Source organism: Vulpes vulpes, chromosome 2 (genome assembly GCF_048418805.1).
Source record: "Vulpes vulpes isolate BD-2025 chromosome 2, VulVul3, whole genome shotgun sequence".
Lineage (NCBI taxonomy): Eukaryota > Metazoa > Chordata > Mammalia > Carnivora > Canidae > Vulpes > Vulpes vulpes.
This window is the reverse complement of record NC_132781.1, coordinates 159,715,424-159,739,006: the sequence shown is the minus strand read 5'-3', so window position 1 is coordinate 159,739,006 and position 23,583 is coordinate 159,715,424.

The window sequence follows — 23,583 nt, the reverse complement described above, 5'->3', positions numbered from 1 at the left end:
GGGTTTGCCTTGCCCTGGGCACAGGCTGGGGGCGTGACCCCAAGGTGCATCTGACGGGTTGAACAGCTTCAGGTTTGATTGGGCAACACAAAGAGCTCCGTCGGGAATCCAGGGACCCAGGGACCCAGGGAGCGCAGCAACCCCAGATGCAGGCCCTGCGGTGGTCTGCAGGTCGGCTAGGCCGCTGCCCGGCTGTCTGCCATCAGGGCCCTCTGGTTGAGCAGCCCTGTCTCCAGAGAAACAAAGAATAGCTCCTTGCCACCACCCCTAACCACACAGGGTGCAGCTGCATGCATGTGGGTGAGTGTACACACACACACACACACACACACACACACGCACACATATGCTGGACCAGCATTTCCCAGGAAAAGAAATCAAAATCACTTCTCACAAACCTAGAAGAACTTCTCAGAACCCTGGCTCAGGACAGAAATCCCATTCTCTCTGCCATCCATCCTTTTCTCTGGCCCCTGGGGAATATTCACTCCTTCGGGGTGGAAGAATGAATGGATCTGGAGGCACATTTTTTATCTGCTACTAGCTGGCTCACCAGAAGTACATCACTTAACCTCTCTGAGCCTTACTGTCCTCTGGAACATTGGTGACGGTCCCCCCAGTGCCATAATGGTATTTACTGTTAGTTGAGCTCTTACTCTATCTCAGCCTCTGGTTGCAGAGCTTTACATATATTAATTCACTGAATCCTTAAACAACCTTCTAGAGCAAGTATTATTATCCCCGTTCTCTTTCTAGAAATTCAGATATGAAGGCTGACCAAGGAGCCCCTAATCTTCCAGAGCCAGGACTCAAACCCAGCTAGGCCCCGGCCTACAGTGGAATATTGCCATTCCCACAGGCCCATGAGTGGCAGGGACACAGGGACGCAGAGAGAGGGAGGGACAAGGAGCCATCCGCTGGCAAGGAAGCCAACCCTGACCTTTGGAAACGAGAGCCGCCAGCTGCTTAGGCCAGCTGGGTGATGCAGCACGGAGTGAACACACTGACCCTGATGACAGGCCTTGAAGGAGGAACTGTACCAACACTAGATGGGCATCGGGGATCTCTGCCTGCCCGAAATTCCCATCTCCATCTGCTTTGAGCAGATGTTCTAGAAACTTCCATTGGAGCCCCATCGCATACCAGGCTCCAAGGTAGGGCCTGGAGACCTGACCCAGGCTCCCCTGAGGGTCCCCTGTCCTCACCCCATTACTACAACCTAGAATGCCCCACTTAAGGCAACACTTCCTGGGGGCCAGTTGGACCCCCCCCCCCCCTCAACCCAGCTTCTAGGCCTGGGCAAAGCCAGAGGTGTGTGAGGGATGTGAGCATCGTGACCTTCGGTGGGGAACCTCTCGTGGCAATGTCCTCCTAGGAGGGACCCTGCAGCAGACCAGGGCACAAGGCTGGCCTCTAGATCGCAGCCAGGCAGGGAAGCCTCCTGGCGTGTGGAGGGTTTGATGCACAGAAGCACGGGGAGCAAATCTCTGTTGGAGCAAACAAGGAACAGAGTCTCTTTTTTCCAGGAGATGAATCCCTGTCCTGATAACTCTCTGTTCTCTCAAATCCCTCCTCAGACAGGATAATGGAGGGTTCTCGGCAATGAAGTCGGAAGATGAGTGTTTAACACTCGAATGTGCCACCTGTTAATTAGCTGCGTGACCTTGAGCAAAGTCCTGTTTGGGGCCTCAATTTCCTCTCCGGGGAAATGCATCCGCACTGGTTTGCTCCTCCGCTGCGGTGTCCACGGCAGACACGGCTAATTCCTTCATTCAATGAAGTATTTATCATCACAGGGTACCACCTGTGTCGCAGGTGGTGTCCCGGGCACTGCCTGGAGAGACAATAATTTACAAGACAGAGCCGCTCTCTGCTCTAATGGAGCTCGTATTCACTTTATTCTTACTCGTCGAGCCCACATGTGGTCTCCGACTCCCTCTCAACACAGCCTTCAAGGCAGCCACTAAATAATCAGATTAGCTTGAGAGATGAGTCCCGCGTCGGTCAGGGCTCTCCAGAGCAACAGAACAAATAAGATATAGGTACAGATATAGACACAGACACAGATTTATAGAGAGATTTATTTTTAAGGAATTGGCTCATGCAATTGCACAGGTAAAATTTGTAGGGCAGGTCGGCAGGCTGAAAGCCCAGGAGGGATTTGAACGTTATGATCTTGAAGCAGAGATCAAGACAAGACACACTCGTCCAAATTTTCACTCTTCGGGCCTTTAACTGATTGGGTGGTGCCCACCTGCAATTACCCCATTATTGAAAGTAATCTCTTTTACTTAAAGATACCTGATCAGAGATGTTAATCACATCTCTCAAATACCCTCACAGCAACATCTAGACCAGTGTTTGGCCAAACAACTGGGCGCCGTAGCCTCGCCAAGTTGTGGCACATAAAACCTATCACAAACCCTATTTCCCATCCCCAGGAATCCCCTCGAAGTGAACGTTCAGCACTGAGTCTGGGGTTCAAAGCCTTCGGTTCTGTGTTGATCTCAGGATAGGGTCTTCAGCTGGCAGTAGACGAAGTAATAAGAGCCCATTTAAGTCCCTACAACAGAAGGTGAGGAAGGAGCATTTCTGGTAGGACAGTTTAGACGATCATGTCCACAGAACCCTCTCGGGATGTTTCGTTAAAATGATTGTTATTATCAACCAGGAACAATTTCTTCTTCTTTAACCTGCGAACAGACAGGCCTTGTGATTTGCAGAACGTTCTGTTGTAGGGCAACAGGATCTTTCCCAGGTCAGTGAAATCTTTCTCCCCTATACCCGCCCTTTCTAGTGGCATGTGGTTTATGCCTGAGTCACTAAGGGAGGGGACAAGAAAAAACTCTGAGCACCACCGCCATGAGCCAGGTCCTGTGCTAGGAGCTCGAGTAAGCAAGCCTTGTCTAAGAGCATTGCAGCAGTAAATATCCCTGGTCTCTCAGGGACTCGACACAGCAAACGTTTCTTTCTCTCTGTTGTATTGTGTCTAATGCAGGCTAGCAGGTGGCTCTCTGCTTCAGGGTCACTCAGGGACCTGGGCTGATGGAGGCGCCACCACTTGGTGACTCTGCTATCCCAACATGTAGCTTCTGGAGTCTCCATGGTAGGCTAGAGGCAGTGGAGAGAAGAGACACCTGCTTTTGAATGCCCTGGCCAGCAGTGGCACATCTACTCAATCCTATTGGCTCAAAGTAGTCACATGACCCTGACTGACTGCTAAGGATGCTGGGAATTGTAGTCTTCTGTGTGTCCAAGAAGGGGCGTTGAAAACCAGATCTGCTGTAGGCCTCTCTTCTGAGCCAGGTGCGGGAAACTTAGTGTGGGGATTTTCAAGGGCTGCTTTTGGCAGCTCCAAAACCTTTTGTAATGCCCTTCCTGGTTGTCCATCTGTGTCCTGGGACACACCTGTCCCCCCCCCCCCCCCCCCGCAGGGGCAGGGTTCTCCAACCTATCAGCTATTAACAAAAAGCAGCGTGTAAAACTTTGCAAGTTAATTGCTCTGCGAAAGAATCTATGAATAAGAGTAAGTTCAAGGTTAACCCCCCAAGAAGGGCCACAGTCTCTGGGAGAGTGGGAACAGGATGGGCGTTAGAGTAGGAACAAATAGGGGCGCCTGGGTGGCTCAGCGGTTGAGCATCTGCCTTCAGTTCAGGGCGTGATCCCTGGGCCCCAAGATCCAGTCCCACATCGGGGTCCCTGCAGGGAGCCTGCCTCTGTCTCTGACTCTGTTTCTCTGTCTCTCATGAATAAATAAATAAAATCTTAAGGAAAAAAAAAAAAAGAATAGGAACAAACATTGGTGAGACTGTTCCCCCCCCCCCCCGCCCCCCAGGAATCTGAGTCCTCCCAAATAGGCTGGAAACCACTGCTCTTAGCACTGAGGTTTCCAGTCAAATGGCCCCACAAAGCAGCAGCATTTTTATGTGACCATCTGAGAGGAGAAGGCAGCAGTCATGCCATCGGGTAGTAGAACTGTGGTCCTCTGGACACACTCAAGGCAGAGCAGGAAGGGGTGGAGAGAGAGTCAGGCAGGCTTCAAATCCTGGCTTGAGTCAGCTCAAAGACTGTCATCCTGCCCCTCAATGTCCTGAGCCCTGGTTTCCCCCACGATGAAATGGGGAGAAGAGTGTCTACCTCCCAAAACCGTGGAAAATGCTAGGGAAGCTCCTAGCATGTGCGTGGTTGTCCCTCTGCCTTCCCCCTCTCTGTCTGGTGGCCCTTTGGCGGAGGCAGATGTGTTGGCCTCTAAACGTGCCTCCTTAGAAACCTGGGGGGAGCTGCTGCACCCACCTTACCTGTTGGGGGATTTTTGAAACGCTGTATTGAAAGAAAAAAAATGAGAACGACTTTAAATATCCGAGAACAGGAGATGGGTTAAGTAAACTCATTCAGATTGATGAAGCTTGTGTTGCCAAATGTTTCCAGGGAAGTTGAAGTAGCAAAGGAAATGTTTATGATACAATTTTGAGGAGAAAAAATCAGGGCACAATATGGTATATGCAAGATGGTATCAACTCGGCAAACACAGGGGTTCTGTGGCCCCCACCGGGAAAAATGTGCTGTGGGTCTTCCAATGAGTCATTATCCTTTTCCTTGCACTGTGTTTTGTTTCAGGTTTATTATATGTTGCAGTTTCAACTTTTCTGGTATTTACTTTCATATTTTAGAATTTAACAAATTACAATGAGCAAAGTGTACCTTTCTTTCAAAATGTGAATGTGGGGGCACCTGGCTGGCTCAGTTGGAGGAGCATGTGACTCTTGATCTCAGGGTTGTGGGTTTGAGCCCCTCATGGGGTGTAGCGGTTACTTAAAAAATAAACTAAATTTTTTTTAAACGTGTGAATGTGTTGAATCCAGGGTCCTGGGGTGGAGCCCCATGTCGGGCTCCTTGCTCGGCAGGGAGTCTGCTTCTCCCTCTGCCCCTCCCCCTGCCTGTGTTCTCTCTCATTCGTTCTCTAATAAATAAATAACATCTTAAAATAAAATAAAAGATGTGGCATTTCCATAGATGCCTGTTACACCAGTGTGTCCCTGAGGTGGCTGTCGGATGCTGGATGGTGTTGGACAAAGGAGGAGTGGAAGGGGAAGCAGCAGGCACCATGGGAAAGGGGGAGCAGAACCTGACCTCTTCCCGACCCCTTTCTAACCTTGGGCTAGTCACTGAAATTCTGGGAGCTCCAGGGTGAGAGTGGGTCAAATGGAGATGAGCACCCCCACCTCCCCGCAAGCTGCATAAAACACTTAGCAAAATCTTTGGCGCAAAGGAGACGCCTACAGCCGGGGCTCCAGAGGTGTTAATGCTTTTCCTTCTCTCTGTCCCATGGGTCTCTGTGGGGTGGGGTGGGGACTGCCTGCCACCCAGGTCAGGACACTGGCAGCTGCTGCGGAGGCCTTTCACCCAGGTTCGAGAGGCAGAATTTCTCTAGCCCTTGTTTACTTCCCACCAACGTGGATCCGGCCCCTGTGTGCGTCATGAGCACTTCCCCAAGACCCCTGGCACCTGAAGCTGCATCGCAGCCCTCTGGGCGAGTCACGGGGTGTTGCTGTCCACAGCTTCATCCTCAAAGCGAGGTCGAGGACCAGCAGCTTCCTTCACTGGAGCCTGGAAGCACAGGCCCAGCAATCACAGTGATTGGACCAGATGACCTTGAAAGGTCCCTTCTGGCCCGGGGATCTGAGATGCCCTTGATGCTTTCATCACACTCTGCGGGAGGTCACATGCGCTGAGCTGGGCCACACGAGCTCTTGCTGCCCCGGGGATGCCCACCCCTCCTCTAACTCTGGTGTGTCCTGAGGTTCCACACAAGCATCGCCCGTCTAGGAGCCTTCCCTGACCTCCCTGCTCGGTGGGCTGAGCCCTCTCCCTCAGTTCTCTTCTATATCCTCGATAGTAGAAAGTGCCTTGCATGGGACTGTCACCTCCACAGACCTCCTGAAGGCAGGGACTGAGGCCTGCTCACCTTCACATTCCTGAACCCAAGGTAGGATCTGGCACAGGGCAGGTGTCAAGAGATGTTTGATGAGTTAGCTGATCCCATTCCCTCCCCTCCAGACACAGTATCTCACCAGCAGGGCCAAGGCTTAGCTGTGGCTCCCCTAAAAGGGACCAGAGTATATGACCTTATATCTCTGTGCTGTGCACCTGCTAAACCTTTCATTACCCCTTTCAATTCCCCTAAATTGCCTTAGGAGGTAGGTGTCATCATCCCCATTTTACAGATGAGGACACTGAGGCTGGGAGAGCTTAAAAGACTTGCCACGCATGTTTCAGAATGGGGAGTCAGCCTGGGGTCGTGGCCCTAAGATTGGGCTCTTCGGCGTTCCTCTCTGTCACCTCCCTGGGAGCCCTGGAGCCTCTTGCCTAAGAATTTCTTAATGATTTCCCTTTGGAGACTATGGGCTAAAAGCATATCTAGTATTTAACAACTTTATTGAAGTATAATTGACATATCACAAAATTCACCCATTTTAAGTACAGAATTCAACGATGTTTCAGTAAATTTGATAGGTTTACTCCACAGTCTCCACAATCAGACTTTAGAATATTTTTTTTAAGATTTTATTTATTTATTCATGAGAGACAGAGAGAGAGAGAGAGAGGCAGAGACACAGGCAGAGGGAGAAGCAGGCTCCCTGTGAGGACTCGATCCCAGGACCCTGGGATCACGATCTGAGCCAAAGGCAGACAATCAACCACTGAGCCACTCATGCATACCCTAACTTTAGAATATTTCTGGCAAAAAAAAAAAAATGAATACTTCTGGCAAAAGAAATATTTCTACATCTTTGGCACAAAGGAGATGCCTATGCATCTATGTCTATGTGCCCACACATATTTCTAAAACGAAACCTTGTGCCCGTGATCGGTCACTACGTGTTCCCACTACCAGCCCCAAGCAGCCACTAATCTGCTTCTTGTCCCTATCGATTTGCCTTTTTTTAGGACATTTCACGTAAATGGAATCTGACCACATATAGTCCTTTGTATGGGCTTGCCTCAGTATCTCAGTATTTCGAGATCCCTCCAAATCGTCGCGCATGCCGGCACCGTGCTCCTTCTCATCGATAGAAAGCGTGCCGTCGTGCGTGTAGACCGTATTTTGCTATCCATCCACCACTGGACGGACGTTCACGTGTGTCCAACTTGGGGCAATTACGAATGATGCTGTTGCTCTCGATGTTCACACGCAAGTCTCTGAGTGAGCATGATCTTTCATTTCTCATGGGCGGGTTCCTAAGAGTGGAATTTTTAGGTCAAGTGGTAAAGCCACACTTCACCTTTTAAGAAACCGACAAACTGGGATCCCTGGGTGGCCCAGCAGTTTGGCGCCTGCCTTTGGCCCAGGGCGCGATCCTGGAGACCCGGGATCGAATCCCACGTCGGGCTCCCGGTGCATGGAGCCTGCTTCTCCCTCTGCCTGTGTCTCTGCCTCTCTCTCTCTCTCTCTCTCTCTCTGTGACTATCATAAATAAATTAAAAAAAAAAAAAAAAGAAAAAGAAACCGACAAACTGTTTTCCAAAGTGGTTGCACCATCGTTCGTTCCCAGCAGCAGTGAATGAGGGTTCCGGGTTCTCACAGCCTCGCCAGCACTTGGTGTTACCTGCTTTTTGTTTTTGTTGTTTTTGGTTTTGGGGTTTTGGTTTCTTATTCTAGCCATTCTCCGGGGTGTGAAGTGGTGTTTTGTTGTGGTTTTAATTTCCCTTTCTTTAATGGCGGATGGTATTGAGCATCTTTTCTCATGTCTAGTGGCCATTTGTACATCTTCTTTGGTTTGGTGAAATATCTCTTAAAAACCTTCTGCCCATTTTTAATTGGGAAGTTTTTCTTGTTGTTGAGTTGTGAGAGTCTGTGGGTTGTTTTTTTTTTTCCCCCTATTAAAGCCACATTCTAATAGCTGCTGTGGGGAGAAGAAGAGAGGAGCTTATTTGGTGGGAAAACAGATCTGAGTTTAATCTTGGCTCTGCCACTTTCAGGATCGAGGATTTCAGACAAGCGCCTGCATTCCCTCTGTTTCAATCTCTTCTGTGGCAGAACAGTAATAACGCTCTGAAGGGCCGTGGTGCACGTCAGCTGCAATAATGCAAACAAAACATCAGCACAACGTAGGGGATCATCTTCTATTCACTCAAAAGTGTTTACAGACCGCAGCTCTGCTGAGCACAGTGCTGAGGCTGGGTCTAGGGCAGGGGACAAGGCAAACAGACAAGTCCCTGCCTGCATGGAGCTCGCATCCCAGAGAGGGAAACCAACAATAAATGAATTCACAAAATACATGCATAATATAAAGTCAGGGAGTGATAAGTGACAGGCAAGGGGACACAGCATGGCCAGGACTGACCTGGCACCTTCTCAGATTAAGTAGTTATTAGAATACAGATTTGTCTGAATGTATCATCCATGATCCAACGTAATAGTGATTTCAACAGAATAAATGTTTCTTGTCTCTCACCCATCACCAGGGCGGTTTCGATGGCTCCATTCCCTGAGCTCGACCAGGCACCCTGACTCCTTCTACATTGTGGCTCTGCCTTCCCTAGAGCAGAGCCCTCTTCCAAACAATCCACAGTGGCTGATCTCCTCGTCCACACTGCATGATGCCAGAAGGAAGCAAGGAGAAGGGGCATACACTGTCCCTCCAAGAAATGCCTGAAAGTTTCTCGCTCACACACCCTGCCCTGCCATTCCATCGACCAGCTCTTAGTCCCATGGCCACATGGGACTGGGAAGAGGGAGTAGGAAATAGAATCTTTATTCTGGTGCCCAGCCAGGTGTCCAGCTAACGGCATTCTATCACCTTGAGTTAAGAGGACAGAAGATATTAGAGGATATCAGACCATCTCTGCCATGGATGGTCAGGGGAGACCCCTCCGAGGAGGAGGCGGTTGAGCGAAAATGCAAGTGAAGTGAGCGAGGGAGCCATGCAAGGTTCTGGGGGAAGAGAGTTCCACAGCAGAGCCAACAGTAGTCGCAAGAGTTGGGAACAAGTTTGAGCACTGGAAGGAAACCAAGAAGGCTGGAATGGAGGAAGCAAGGAGTAGCTTGGTAGAAACACGAGTGTGAAGAAGTGGTCGGGCCAGGTAATGGAGATCATGGTGAGAAGCATGGACTGCACTTCAGGAGCAGGAACCCTCTGGAGAACTGTGAGTCTCCATGACGTGGCATGGTCTGCATGATGTCATTTCACAAGGACCACTAAGGCGAGAGCTTGCACTGGGGTGGAAGGTGAGACGTGGTCTGTGTGGGGAGAGTCTACAGGACTTGCTGAGATGAGCTGGAAGTGGAATATGCAGAAGCAAGAAGAATCAAGGGTGACTCCTATTTTTCCAACTGAGCATTATAGGTCTGGCTGTGACCAACTGTGATGACACTGAGCACTACAGACTCCAAAAGTCAGGGGCACCTGGGTGGCTCAGTGGTTGAGTGTCTGTCTTTAGCTCAGGGTGTGATCCTCGGGTCCTGGGGTCAAGTTCCACATCGGTCTCTCTGCAGGGAGCCTGCTTATCCCTCTGCCTGTGTCTCTGCTTCTCTCTCTGTCTCTCATGAATAAGTAAAATATTAAAAAAAAAAAAAAAAGAATCCAAAAGTCAAACCATGCCGCTCTTCTCCAAACCTCAAGGCACACTCATCTGTACCAAGCCCTGGACCATGTGCCAGGCCCTCCCACCAGGTCCTCAAAACCTCCTGGGGGCAGATGCTGCCCACCCCCCACTGTGGTGGATGACAAGACCAAGCTAGGAGGGTGAAGTGGAACCCAAAGTAGCACACCCCGTGAGTGGTGGATCCAGGATTTGGGGCAGACTTATGGTCCCACCTCTGACTTACTAAGCCAAGCTGAGTGGGACCTTATCCCCTGTGAGGCTCAGCAGGTATCGATGGAATCGTGCTCCTCCCTAGGCTGGGTCTGGTTTTCCAACAACCCTCCAGCCTCCGCCTCCACACACACGCATGCACTCATGCACACCTGCACGCAGACCCACACATACATGCACATGCACAGACATGCCTTCACACGCACATGTGCTGTGTATACATGCACCCACGCACATGGAGACATATACACCTCTGTGTACGTAGGTGTGCACACATGCACGCAGATGCACAGACACGTGTGTGCTGTCGTGCATCCGTGTGATGAACATGCCCGCACGCACACACATCTTCACGTGCACATACACATGCGTGTGTGCACATGCACACAGACACACCTTCGTATGCACACGTGCTGTATACAGACATGTGCACAGGACACATGCACATAGGCACACAGGCACACACACCTTCATGCACATGAATGTTGTGCACACGTATGGGGCATACACATGCTTGCATACATGCACATGCACACAAACACACACACAGCAACCTGTGGCCCCTTTCCTCTGCTGCTTCTTCATCTTTCACTCGAAGCCCAGCAGGGGGTTCAGCACGCCAGGCTAAAACAGGCCCAACTTCATCACCTTCCAAGGCACATGGGACTCCTCTCTTAGTGGCGCACAGATATCCGGAACTGCTTTTGCACGGCAGGTTTTCTCTGAGCCCTCTGCAGGGGCTGCAGTGTTCCCAAGATCCCTCGGATGGGGTCTTGCGGATCTCTGGGGCCCTCCCTAAGGCTCCTTGCATGGCGCCTGGCCATTGGAGATGCGCGGTAAACACAGCGGGGGGCGGGGGGCCAAGGACCTTTCTCAGGCTGCCACCTTCGCCTGGTGGGCCCCTCTGCTGGGCAGCTAACAGTGAGGGCCTAGAACCACACTGCCTGAGTTCGAGTCCCAGCTTGACCACTTGCTAGCTGTGTACCGTCTGGGCGAGAAGCTGAATTCCGTAAGCCTCGCTTTCTTCCACAGACCGCCGAGCATAGACCCCCCAGCACAAGGGATTCTCGAGAGAATTAAGTGTTTGGATTAGTGCCCAGCACACAGAATAAGCGCTAGATCATTATTATTGTTATAGTGATGAACTCTTTCTGAGGCTGATCCTGACAAAACCTCCCTCCTCTCCCGTGCAAGGCAGACAAAATAATTCTTAGTTTGTGGCCCTGTCTCCTCTCCTTTATCCATTGTTCTGCTTTAAAGCTTACCATGACCTACTTTGCCTTCCATCCTCAGCGTTAACCTCACTTCTTTCTTTCCACCCTCCAGCCACTCTGGCTTGCCTGCCTGCCTAAATTATATTCCTGCCTCAGGGCCTTTGCGCATCCCTCTAAGTGAGAAACTCTGGGTCCAGGAATAAGGCATCTCGAGCACGAGGGTCAGGATTTGAACCCAGGTCCCCTGGTTACAGAGACTGAACACTAAGCCACTACACCAGCAGCCTTCCTCCTCCCTCCGGCCCTCCCATGGTGCCATGGATCCCACCTCCAGGGCATGTCCTTTGGGTATATAACTATCTGATGAAGGCCTGTTCCCCTGGCCTGAGAGCCAGCTCCATGCGGCTGGGCTGACGTGCATTTCGCCCCTGCGGCCTCCCTGGTGCCCAGCACTTAGCGCTTAGTACAGGTTTGTGAACAAACGGATGAACGTCCACCTGCCCTGCTACACACGTGCTCCCCAGGGCCAGAGACCGTGTCTTCATCTCTGCACCCCCAGCGATCAGCCAAGTGGCCAGGCCTGGAGGTCACGACTGTGCTCGGGGGTGAATTGAAACCGTCCAATTTCCGGCATGTTCACCGTGTTCACGCTGTCTCACTCGCGTGTGAGTAGGGCACCTCTGCCCCCCAAATACCCACACATGTTCGTGCCTCCACACCATGTTCATTTTGTCCCTTCTTTCCTCTTGCTCCTTCAGCTGGAAACTTCTTCACATCTTTCAAGGCCTTGGGTAAACAAGCCCTCCTCCACCCTCCCCTCCAGGGCAGAGTTTGGGCTCTCTCTCCTCTGCAGGCCCCAGCACGTTGTGCCTTTTGTTTTGTTGTTTTCCTGCTAAACCATGAGCCTCCTGAGGGCAGAGCCTGTCTTAGTCCTTTCTAACCCCAACCTGGGGGCCTTTCACCAGGGACTCCCAGAGAAGAGTGATGTGCAAGAGATGCATAGAGATGCATAGATGAACAGTGACTCAGGCTGCCCCCCCCCCGCCCCACCCCAGGTCCTCCTTGGAGGCAGGCGTGCTTCTCAAGTCCTCACACATAGAGTTGGGGCGGGGGGGAGGGGGGGGGGCGCTGGCTGTCAGTCCCATTTTCAGGGTGGGGAATGGAGGAGCTGACATTTCTCAGCACCAAAGCCTGCCTTTGTTGGTGGCAACCAGGCAAATTCCGGAGGGTGCAGGGGGCAGGATGGGGGATGGGGACAGGGGGCGTCCTAGGGCAGCCAAGAAGGCAGGAGAAGGGCTCTGCGTCAGTGGGTCCAGGGGAGCCTAGGTGATAGGTCACGTCCTGTCCTCATGGGGGTGCCAAGTCCCACAAAGCTCACCCCGCCAGGTTTACTTACAGGCTCGGGTGGTGAGGCATGAGGGCCTGTGCCACTTTCCAGAACCTGAGCAGCTTCAAGAGAAGCTACTTTTCTGCTGAATGAGGCAGGGCTGGGAGGGGATGGGGTGGGCAGGGGCCAGGACATTCGGACACAGGGGTTGGCATCGCCGAGTCGAGCCTTGGCTTCCCTAAAGAACACGAGCCTGGAGACAAATGGAGGGACACGGTAAACCAGGAGCAACAACACAGGAGCAGCTTTGCCTGGGACCTCCCTTGGCCCTCAGACCTCACACGACTCCCTGCCACCTTCCATGCCAGGCCTAGAGGTGGCTCCTCCCCAGAGGGGGTGCCGTGCAAGGGCGGGGTGCCGTGCAAGGTGGGAACTGCACACAGACAGGCAGGGGTCTCTGTTGGGGCCCCGGGCCTCCCGCGCTCACTATTTCTCTGCATTCATGTCCTATTGCTCCTGCCCCTGAACCATGGAAGACAAAGTGGCTTTATCAATGAGGAGGTACGATCCTCTGGTCCTGGGGGTCGGAGCTCTGACACGGGTCTACTGGGCTAAATTCCAGGTGTCTGCAGCCCCCAGGGACAATTTGAGCCACAATTTTTATTCCATCTGCAGACCCAATACCCCTTTGCCGTGTCAACTATGGTCCCAGGTTCCAGGGATCAGGATGGGGACATCTTTGGGGGGCTGTCACTCTGCTGACACACCTCTCACCCAGATCCAGCCAGTATTTGGGGGGGCAGCTCCGGTGTGGCAGGCGAGCTTCACACGACGATCTCATTTCTGCCTCCTGACAGCCCTGGGAGGTGAGGACTATCACAGAAGGGACCCTGGGAGACCGGGGCCGCCTGTGACTTTCAGGAGCCTGGGGGCACTCCTGCCTTCTTTCATAAAAAAAGGCCTGTTGTATGGCTGCACTGGTATAGACACGAATATAACCAGGATAGATTATATTCTTTTATTTCTGATTTTAGAAAGAAATTAAAACATTTCAAGAGCCCCTAAAAGTGCCATGGGCTCTCAGCACTGTGCCCAGTGTGCCAGATGGATAAGTGAACCCTGGGGACCGGCAAGGGAATGCCCAGGGTCACATGGCCAGCAGGAGGCAGAGCCAGGGGTCACGCCCGGGGTTCCCCTGACCCCAGGACAATACTCACTTCTCCAATCAGCCCCAGCACTCCATCAGTATCCAAACAACTCTGAGGAATCAGACTCAGAGCCACAGCAGCGCTAAAGATTATTGGGCCAGAGGCTCTCAGATGATGGAGACCCATGTGCCCAGAGAGGGGTTGCAGAGTTCTCAGGGACACACAGCAAGTCAGCGCGGTAGCCAGGATGAGGCCCCGGTCTCCCGGCTGCCCATCAGGGGCTCTTCCCCACACGCCTCTTTCTTCCATGTGCCCACCCCCCTGACCTGAGAAGGGCCCAGGTCCTCCCCATCCCACACACGCACACACCTACACACACACACCTCTCCCCGTTATCACACGCGCAATATCAGTGTAACTCTTGACCACGGCTGTGTCGATTGTTCTTTATCCCTGAGCTGTTTAGGATCCGCCCAAAGTCCTCATTTCACAGATGGAGAAACTGAGTCTGGAACAGGAGGGGCCTGGCCCAGAGTCACTCGGCAGATCCCGGGGAGAGCCAGCACTCCAGCCCAGGCCCCGACCCCAGTCCCGTGCTCTCTGCCCTGCGGCCGCCTCGCCCACACGAACTCTCCGCAGCTGGTCACAGAGGCCAGGCTGCAGCCCCAGGGCCCTCCCTTGGCCCTCGCCCAGCCCACAGAGCAAAAGAAGATCGTGTGACCAGAAGGTCCTGAAAGAGCAGTTGCTAAGTCCTCCGCGTCCAGACTTGGCACAGTGGCTGCCTCCAGCCCAGACCCAGAGCAAGAAAAACCAGTTCCCAGAGGCCGCCCTCCGGCCCAGACTTCACCTCCGCGGCGGTTGGTTGCCCCGGCTCAGGGGGGTGGAGGCCTCGCACTGCCCCCTCTCCGGATACCTCTGGTCTCCAGTCCACGTCATTTGTCCCTTCTGAGCCTCAGTTTCTCCACCTAGGAGTGGCCATCGTACCTACTTCTCGGGGTTGCTGTTGTTCGGGGTGGGTGCCTGGCACCTGGTGAAAGCAAAATAAATGTTTCGGCTTTCGCTGTGATCGCTAGCGATGGTCAGGGGTGACACAGGGAGGAGCCAGCGCCTAAGCTGGACCCTGAAGGCCGGCAGGTACCGGTGGGCCGGCGAAGGACGGCGCAGCTCCCTGGGGGAAGGCACGGGGGGCAGAAGCCAAGGCCAGAGAGGAAGCAGGGGTGCGGGCCCCAACCGGAGACCCCCTGTGACCCCCCAGCACTCAGGGATTCCCCGATTCTCCACCTGCTGCCTCTGCGTTGGGTAAACGCACTCTCGGGACCACGACGATGCCAGGACTCGTACCCAGAGCAACCTGACTTTTGAGGGCAATGACTGACCACAGGCCTCCCACTCAGCTCTCCTAGGAATGGTTTTTTCTTCTCTTTTGCATTATTTCCAAGTCCTCGCTGACATCGAACTCAACACAACGGACTTGTCCCTGCAGCCCCGAGGACAGCTCCAGGAGAGAACGGATGCGAGCTCGGAGATGCCCCCGCGGCCCTCAGGTCACCCCGCACAGGCCCCTGCTCCGGCCGCGGTCGTGCACCTTGCTCCCACCCCGGCCGCTCACTCCTACCTCCGAGCCTTTGCACAAGCTCTGCTGCCTCCCAGAATGCCTCACTCCGGCAATCGCTCTGTGAAGCCTCCTCCCAGAGGCAGCCCCTCCCAAGAGCCCTAATGCCCCAGCCTTCCCGGATGGTTCTCGGTCCGAGGATACCAGCTCGTCCCCTCTCAGGATGTCAACCAACGAAAGGCTCAATCTGGGCTGTACTCATTTGCTTTTATCAACGTGGCAGCTTGTCTGTTCCCATGTATCCATTTGTGTCCAACAAATGTTTATGGAGGACCGAGTAGGAGCCAGACACCCCCACCACCTCCAGACACAAACCTTCTTGTGTGTGGGGGGTGTCCTTCGGGACCTCCCTGTCTGTTAGGTCCGAGCGTTGCCAGGGGTTGAACAGGGGCCCTGTCTCCGTCTCAGGGTGGCTCCCTGGCCAGGCACCTCCCATCCCGACCCGCACTGCTTGGAGATGATGAGGACGCTGGATTTCCCGGCCATCTGGCATCCCCTCCTGGGCGGCCACAAGGCTCAGGGGACGACAGTCCCAGTTCTGTCAGCTTTGAGCTGAGGGATTTGGGCAGAGTCCCCTCTCCTTTGGGCCTCGGTTTCTCTTTCATGAACAGCACGAGGGGCCCCTCCCTCTTCGGTTTACTGCGGGATGAGGGCACAGCCTGCAAGTGTGCAAGGGAGGGGGGAACTTTGCATGGCGGGGTGGGGTCCCTGAGCTCACCTCAGTGCCAAAGCCGTGGCACTGGCAGGTGGCTCCCCTCTGCATGGATTTGGGGGCATCACCTCCCTCGGTGTCACCTCCGGGTAGCACGAGAGGGTGGGACCTCCAGCCTCCGAGGTCCCTCTCTGCTCTGGGAAGCTCTGATCACCGACAAAGCCAGCCTGCTGCCTAGAAACTGTGGACTTCGAGGCTCTGCCCCAAGAGGTTTGTGCTCTGTCCGCCCCCCACCCTGCCAGGCTCTCGGGCAGCAGTGAGAGTGAAAACAAAACACCTCCGAAGACAGAGAATAAAATAAGCAGCGTTCACCTGTCGCCGACTAGAGGAATGTGAAGCGAAACCATTCGGCAAGCGGCCCCACCACCTTGCATCTGGGGGCGCAGAGTAGGGCTGGGCCACCGTCTTGTCTTTACATTACAGCACCTGGGAAGTGCGAATTCAGATGGAAAAGCACAGTGCTGCTGGGGGGTGCTGATAAGGGGGGGTACCCCCGGGGCACGTGGACAAGGAAACACCATGTACGCTCCCCTTTCCCTAAATTGAAACCATCCCCTCTCCTTTCCACCCTCCGTCCTGGGTGACAGCTGATGGGGGACGCCCCACACCTTACATCATCAAGGGAAGGCCTGTCTTGGCTCCTAGCTCCATCTTTCTGGCTGTAAGGCCCAAAACTCATTTGGTCTCCGTGTCATTCCCCCCAGTTGGAGACAGCTGGTACATCAACCCCCCCATATGCTTAGAACCATCCCCACACCTAGAACCCCTGATTATGCCCCCCAACCCCAGGGCCTTTGCACCTGTGGGATACTAGGATCCTCAGCTCCAACTGTCCTTTCCCTACCTTACCTGTCAAATCCCTCAAGACTCAGCTCTGGGAAGCCCTGCTCCCCCAAAGCCTTGGCTCCTTCCTTCTTGTTTCCATAGAATTGCACAATTTGCTCCGATATTATTCTCTGCCACTCGACCAAGGTGAGCTTAAAAGGGCAGACGGGAGGATACATGTCGGGGTGAGGCTGAGCATGCTGGCTGGGGAGGTAAGTCTCTTTAAACTTCAGTCTCCATGTCCGCAAAGTGAGAACAATCCCTAGACCAGTGGACTTTACATTGGCCCAGGAAACGGACACGGACTTCTGGAACCAGCCAACCCTGAAACCTTTGTGGCTCAACCAAATACCAGTTCACTGTCCCAATCCTAGAGGGGCTGGGGGAGGGGCGGATTGGGACACGTGGCCTCTGAGGTCACCACTGCAGGGGTAGCAAGGAGGGTGTGCAGCACACTGGTTCTTTCCTGACTCAACCCAGCAGCCACTGGGGTCAGCTCAGCTTGCCCTTCCTAGGCCATGCTCCATTCAATGCCCCCCAACACCCATTGCAGGGGTGTCTGGGAAATGTCATTTCCCTGGGTGCCTAGGAAGAGGCACCCCCTACCCCCCACCCCGGCTCTCTGCAGCTTGGCTGGGACCACTCTCTCCACCTTCTGCACCTGGGCGGCTGTCTCTTTGCAGAGCATTGATTTGCAATCAGCCCCAGCAGCTCTAATGGGCCAGTGAGGCCCCTGGCTGCACTGAGTTAGCTCCATTTAGAGGCTCAGGACTGTGGAACACAAACCTGTCCTGCCTCTCAGGGGTCAGCACCAGCTCTCTAGTGTCTGGGGGAGACAGGAGTGAGCTGGGGACTCGGGGCTGCAGCAGCTGGTCTCCCAGACAGGCCTACCGCCCTCCCACAGCCCCTCCCTGCTGGCTCAGGGCACAGCCGCACCCTGGGGGCTCCCAGCCCCTCCAGCCCCACTCTCCCCTAGGCCTGCGTGAGAGCCGATCTCTGCTTCTCTCCTTCCTGGTGGTCTCTTGAGAAGATCACAGGATGTTGGGGCCCAAAGAAAAGGTTGTCCCCCATGCACTGTAACTCATCTGATTACCACGACAATTTATATAGGAGCAGGTTTTATTGGCCCCATTTTACAAAGGAAGAAATTGAGCTCAGAGGTCACACAGCAGTGCTTTCTAAACTTATCTGGCCAGGAAATCTTTTTTTTTCCATGGAGTAACCCAAAGCACACATTTCAAAACATACCTTGAGCTGGCATATTTCTTTTCTTTTCTTTTCTTTTTTTTTTTTTTTTTTTTTTTTGAGCTGGCATATTTTCTTATCCCCGAAACCAATCCAACACATACTTCCAAAAGCTCAGGATGCGCCTTCCCCTAACTCAGGGATATCCTAACCAGGGCTCCAAGAGCCCAGAGACTTCCAGAATTTGCATACATACACATATATGCATTTATCGAACGAGGGTTTGTAACCTCCAGAGGAGTCTCAGAGGGACCTGAGACCCAGAAAGAGTAAATAACTGTTGCCCTGGCTTGAGTCCCTGTGGAGAAGGCCCAATTTTGATCTGGGGTTTGCAAAAGTGAACAGAATAGCAGAGGCGTAGGAAAGCACGCCATGAGTGGGAGAAATGGCCCGTGTGACAGCAGGGACGAGGGGACAGTAAATGGATGAGCTTGGCTGGAGCAGAACGGGTGTTTGGGAACAGTGACAGACGAGGTTGGACCATCAAAGGGACCTTGGAGAACAGGCTGAGGTGTTTAGAGTTGATAAGGGAGGCCATGGGGAGCCTGCAAGTAGAGAGAGTGGAGGGGAGCCATGGGCTGCTAGGATGGGGCTCTGGGGACAGCCGCACCCAGAATGCCAGCTGCCCCTGATAAGGCACACCGGGCTGGTGACTGTCAGGAATGTCCCAGGAGGAGGAGGAGGGACCAATGACAAGAGAGCATGACAGCCTGGCTGAGAGCAAGGCCCTTCCTTAGACATAAAGTTGCCTGGTTGGAAGCTCAGGTCCATCATTTCCTAGCTGTGTGGCTTTGGGAAAATAGCTGAACCCTTCTGGGCTCCTTCCTTGTACAATGGGGATGACCCACCTGCTCAGGAAGGTGATGGAAATTCGCTTAGACAAGTACCTGCCTCTGAAGCACTTGAGAGCAAGTCACACCTCCAGGCCTCGACCAGGATGGGCTCTCTTCCGATCCATCAATATATTCTATAAACATTTACCAATCCCTGCTAGGCACCTGCACCAGGTGCCCTCCTTGGGCATCCTAACGTGTTTTCTGACGATAATCGCATGGATGGATGGATGGCATCGCACCCATTTGGGAGAAAAGGAAGCAGAGGCACAGAGATGTTGACACTCAGAAACCATGGCGATGTCTCTTTAAGTTATTACAAGAGTTCCAACGTCAGAGGGTCAGTGACAAAGCTGGGACCTCTCTCTGACCCGGGTGGGAGAAGCCACACTCTCTTGAGGTCATTCAAGGCCATACAGTTGGGACTGTGGGTGGGCGGGGTACTGATCCAGGTATTTATAGTGCTTCACGTAGGCATCCGGTCGCAAGAGGATTCTAGGCCGGGGAGGGGCCCGAGATCCTGCGCGCTAACGAGGGTTTCTGGAAAATGTCTTTGGGGGTAAAACAGACTTAGCCTCGGGCAGGAAACTGGGCCTCGGTGTTCTCACGTCTAGAATGGGTCTTACCCCTGCTGCAGGGCAGGTGCCGAGATACAAGGAGACGGCGCCTGCAGCCTCAGCAGAGCCCAGGGCCGGACACAGAGTGGGCGCCCCGAGATATTGGCTTAGTGCTCCTACTGTTATTTCTGGCTCTGGGCCTCTGTGAGAGCTCTCTCACTGCTCGCAGGCAGCATATTCCAACCTCAGGATGCTCCCCCCGCCTCCACTCCACCCTACCCCTGGAGCAAAAATCAGGATTCACTGTGTCATCTCAAACGGCACCCATGAATCGTTTCACGTTCAATTTCCCCATCAAATTCACAGGCACGTATCACATGCCATTATTTCACTTCCTAATGGTCTATGCAGTGGAATTGTAAGTAGGACATTTCTTCATGCCCTTGGCATTCCCGACTCTTTGAAACTCCCTTTCCTGGTGACTACAGCACGCCTTGTCATCTCCAAAATCCTGGCAGCGCCCGGCCCTGGCCTCTGCTTGTCCCAGGACCTAAGTGAACAACAGCGACAATGTCTCCCTGGAAAGCAGTGTCAGCCTCCCTCGGGTTTCCGTGGAGGTAAAAACTCTGGCAGCCGACAGCAGGGTAGGCTGGGGGGCAGAGAGGGGCGCAGGGCCAAGGTCAAAGACTTGACCTGAGCCCCACCTGCGTACTACTTGCAAGCTGTGGGACCTGGGCCAAGATCATCACCTCACCTCTTGGGGGCCCTGGTGCCCCCACCTACAAAATAACGGTGACAACGCGGCCCACGCAGCGTGGTCCAATCAGAAGTGCCGCTCACAGGCTGTGCCCGCCACGGCTCTTTGGAGGTCATGTGAGTAGAAGGCTTGACGGGACGCGCTGGAAGGGTCAGCAGGCGGCGTTCACCACGGCGGGTGCAGCGGGGTCCCTGTTTGGCCTCACCTTTGCCGGCTCGGATTCCTACTGTGCCAGCATCCCTAGATGGAGCTGAACACCAGAGCCCAGCAGCATAGTCTATATTTTATTGTCTGCTAAGGTGCAGCGCTGCCCGCAGCAGAGTGGTGCGGGGTCGAAAGGCCCTTGCGATACTAAGCATCTGGTTCCCAAGTGGCAGACAGGACGGGAGGGGTCCTGGAGGAATGGCAGCCAGGCTGGTAGGGTTGGGAAAGTGGCTAGAAGGGGAAGATTTCAGCATTTAACAACCCACGTGGAGGTGGCGGTGCACGCCGGCTGGGAGCGCGAGCCTGGGGATCCTGCACGTAAGGAAGCCCATCCGGAGGTCAAGGAGAGCTTGTGGAGGACACACCCCTGGGTAAGGGGGGGCCACCAATACACCGCCAGATACTTCCCGTACTCCCTCGGGTTGAGCAGGAATTTGTCCTTGGCTGGAGGACAAGCCTCCTCCCACTGAGGCCGACCCAGATGCCCTGTGCTCTGGTCCCAGCTACACAGACTTTCCCTCACTAGGCCTTGGCCTCCTCATCGAGCAGACCAGGATCCTCTTATCGCTGCGTGCGCATGTGTATGCACATATGTGCCCACGGGTGTGTGCGTGCACGTGTACGCGTGTAAAAGGGCACAGTCCTCCCCGTCTCCCTCCTTGGGAAATGCAGACCCTTGAGCAGGTCCACGGAGGGACCAGCACCACCGAATTGGAGCTAACACTGGCGGACGGGCCTGTTTATTTGCATGGCAGGCGGTTGGCTCTATCTCATCCACCCCGAGCCCACCCGAGACGTCTCTGCTTGTCCCACCAGCGCGGAGAGGCCAGATTGGCGGCGCGCACGCGCACGCACAGCAGCCGGATATAGGCTTCCAATTATCTTTTAATTTCGCTCCCGTCTTCATCTGTTCATTTCACTTTTTCCAAACAGACCTGGGTGGGGGTGTTGGGGGGGACGCCGTAATTTACGGAGCTTGGAGCAGCTGGTGGAGTGAGGTGCTCACCTGCAGGATGCCACGAGACCTCGAGGTAGAGCTGAGAGCTCACTCCCAGCCGCCCTGCAGGGGAGCTTGCCACCCCTTAGAGGCCCCCACGTCCTGGCTCTTTTGTCTTCTGGTCTTCCGACTCCGGAGAGGCTATATCCTCTTGTTTTCTGTATGGTGGACGCGGGCAGCAGCAACCTGGCTGAGCTAACGGTGAACTCCCAGGATTAGCTCTTTTTGGTCCCCGCAGGCGGCAAATGACTCACCCAGGAGCGCACCTTTCATTTGCAAATGAGCCAGCCCAAAGCAGAGCCACAACCACCTGCTTTATCAGACCCTCTCGAGGCACCTGTACACCAGGGCCCATAGTCCCCCGGGAATTACTCCAGGGCCAGGGATGAGACAAATGAAAGACAGCCCTGGGGCCCCCTGAAATTATTCAGAGTAGCCGATGCTAAATCTCTTCTCCTTGTCTTGCCCACTCCTTCCCATGAAAACCACAGTAATGCTCCCATTCTGTCCTCTTGCCCTGTCTGCCTCCTTCCTGACCCCAGTGCCTTCCCGCGAGGCCCTGCGTGGTGCGGCGTGGGGGACCCTTCTGGGAATTGTGAGTACCAACTCTCTCTTCTCTGGCAGGTGTCTCCCGGAAGGCAGGCTGCACCCCGGGGAAGCCCCATCGCCTGCAGGCCCTGCTCGCCGTGCTCCCCATGCTCGCCGTGCTCAGCATGTGTTACTTCGGCCCTCCAACAGGGAAGGTCTCGGGAAATGCCAGGCCAACAGTCAAACCAGTGCCAGCTGACACAGCGCCCACCCCTCCCCCCACACACAGCCTGCACCTGCCCCACACCCCAGTCTGGAGATGTCCAGGCCCCGTCATGGTGGCCACGCCCCTGTGTCCTCAGACCTGCTATTTCTCTCCCCTTGGTCTTCCCTGTTCTGACCACATCCACACTCTGTGCTATCCCGGTGCCCTCTCCCATGGAAACCCTCACCAACGAGCATTACCATCCCCAACCATCCTCCTGCTCAGCATCGGCTCCCCGAGCTCGCAGCCCGCTGGGGTGCCCTGTGTAACCCGAGTCATCCTACCAGCAAGGGGCCTGTCCATGCTGAGCCTCTGCTGAATATTTGTTCAATCACTCCGTCTGCACCCCCCCTCCTTCCTTTATCAATACTCGATGCTCAACACCTGTTTCTGGAATACTCCTTTGACCTCTCTTCTGATGCCCCTGGCTCTGGCCTCCCTGGCCGTGGTACTTTGCCAATGAGCACCTGTTGACAAGTCACCTCATTAACTTTTCCTCCATGATACAGTGTAGCTTGGTCATATTTCAGGGCCCTGTGCCATCTTATGAGTCAGGATGTAAGGCCCCTCGGGGCTGGGACTGTGTTTTCTGCTCCCAGGGGCCCTTCTCCACTCCCCTGCCACCCCAGGGGACCTGTTTGGCCACACCCAGTGCCCAGGATCAAGTTTCCAAACAGAAAGAGTGATTGTCTGACTCAAAAGGTTTAAGCTGGAGTCACAGAGAGAGTGCTCCCTGCGCAGTGGAGTCTTTATTGGGTGGGAAGCAGCATGCTGAGGGGGGCCGACCCCCTGCTCACTTGGTGGCATCTGGAGAGGACAAGGCCAGGTCACAGCGTTGTCACCCAAGGGGCATCCCAGAAGCCTGTCCCTCTCCAAGGGTATGGGAGTCCCAAAGCTGCCCCTACCACTGAAATGGTAGCTTGGCCAGTGGAGGGGAGGGAGCAAATCCTGGATTCACCACTGGACAAATCATTTGTATGACCCTTTATACCCTTCACACCTGGTCCTCCCATTCCCAGAGGAAGAGGAATGATCCACGCAGCCAGAGACCTGTTTATACATCAAGACTCTTCCACTCACAGTCTACGTGACGTTGGCAGACGCCTGTGAGCCCATGTCTTCACCTGGAGGATGAGGGCGATGACAGTATCTGCCTCCCCTGATTACTAGGAAGACGAAATGATCTTACATATGCAAAGTAACCCCACTCCCCATTTCAGGTCACTGGCCCTGGTGAAACAAAGTGCTCACCCACCCACCTGCACCCCGGTGATAAAAGGAATTCTCAGCAGCCAAGTAGCAAAGTGGACTTACTTTTCATTCCTAGACTCAGGGAAGTGAGGTGGTTGTCAGACAGATTTCCTGGGAGATACCCCAAAACTATGGAATCAGAAAGCCCGGGAGCAGAGCATGGAGATGTGCATTCCTGACAAGCACCCCAGGGGCTCGCATGCCCACTATATTCCACCTGAATCACTATTTTGACCGTGAGGAAAAGGAATGGGGGGGACCCCACTTCCAGTCGCCTGCAGAACAGGCTGCG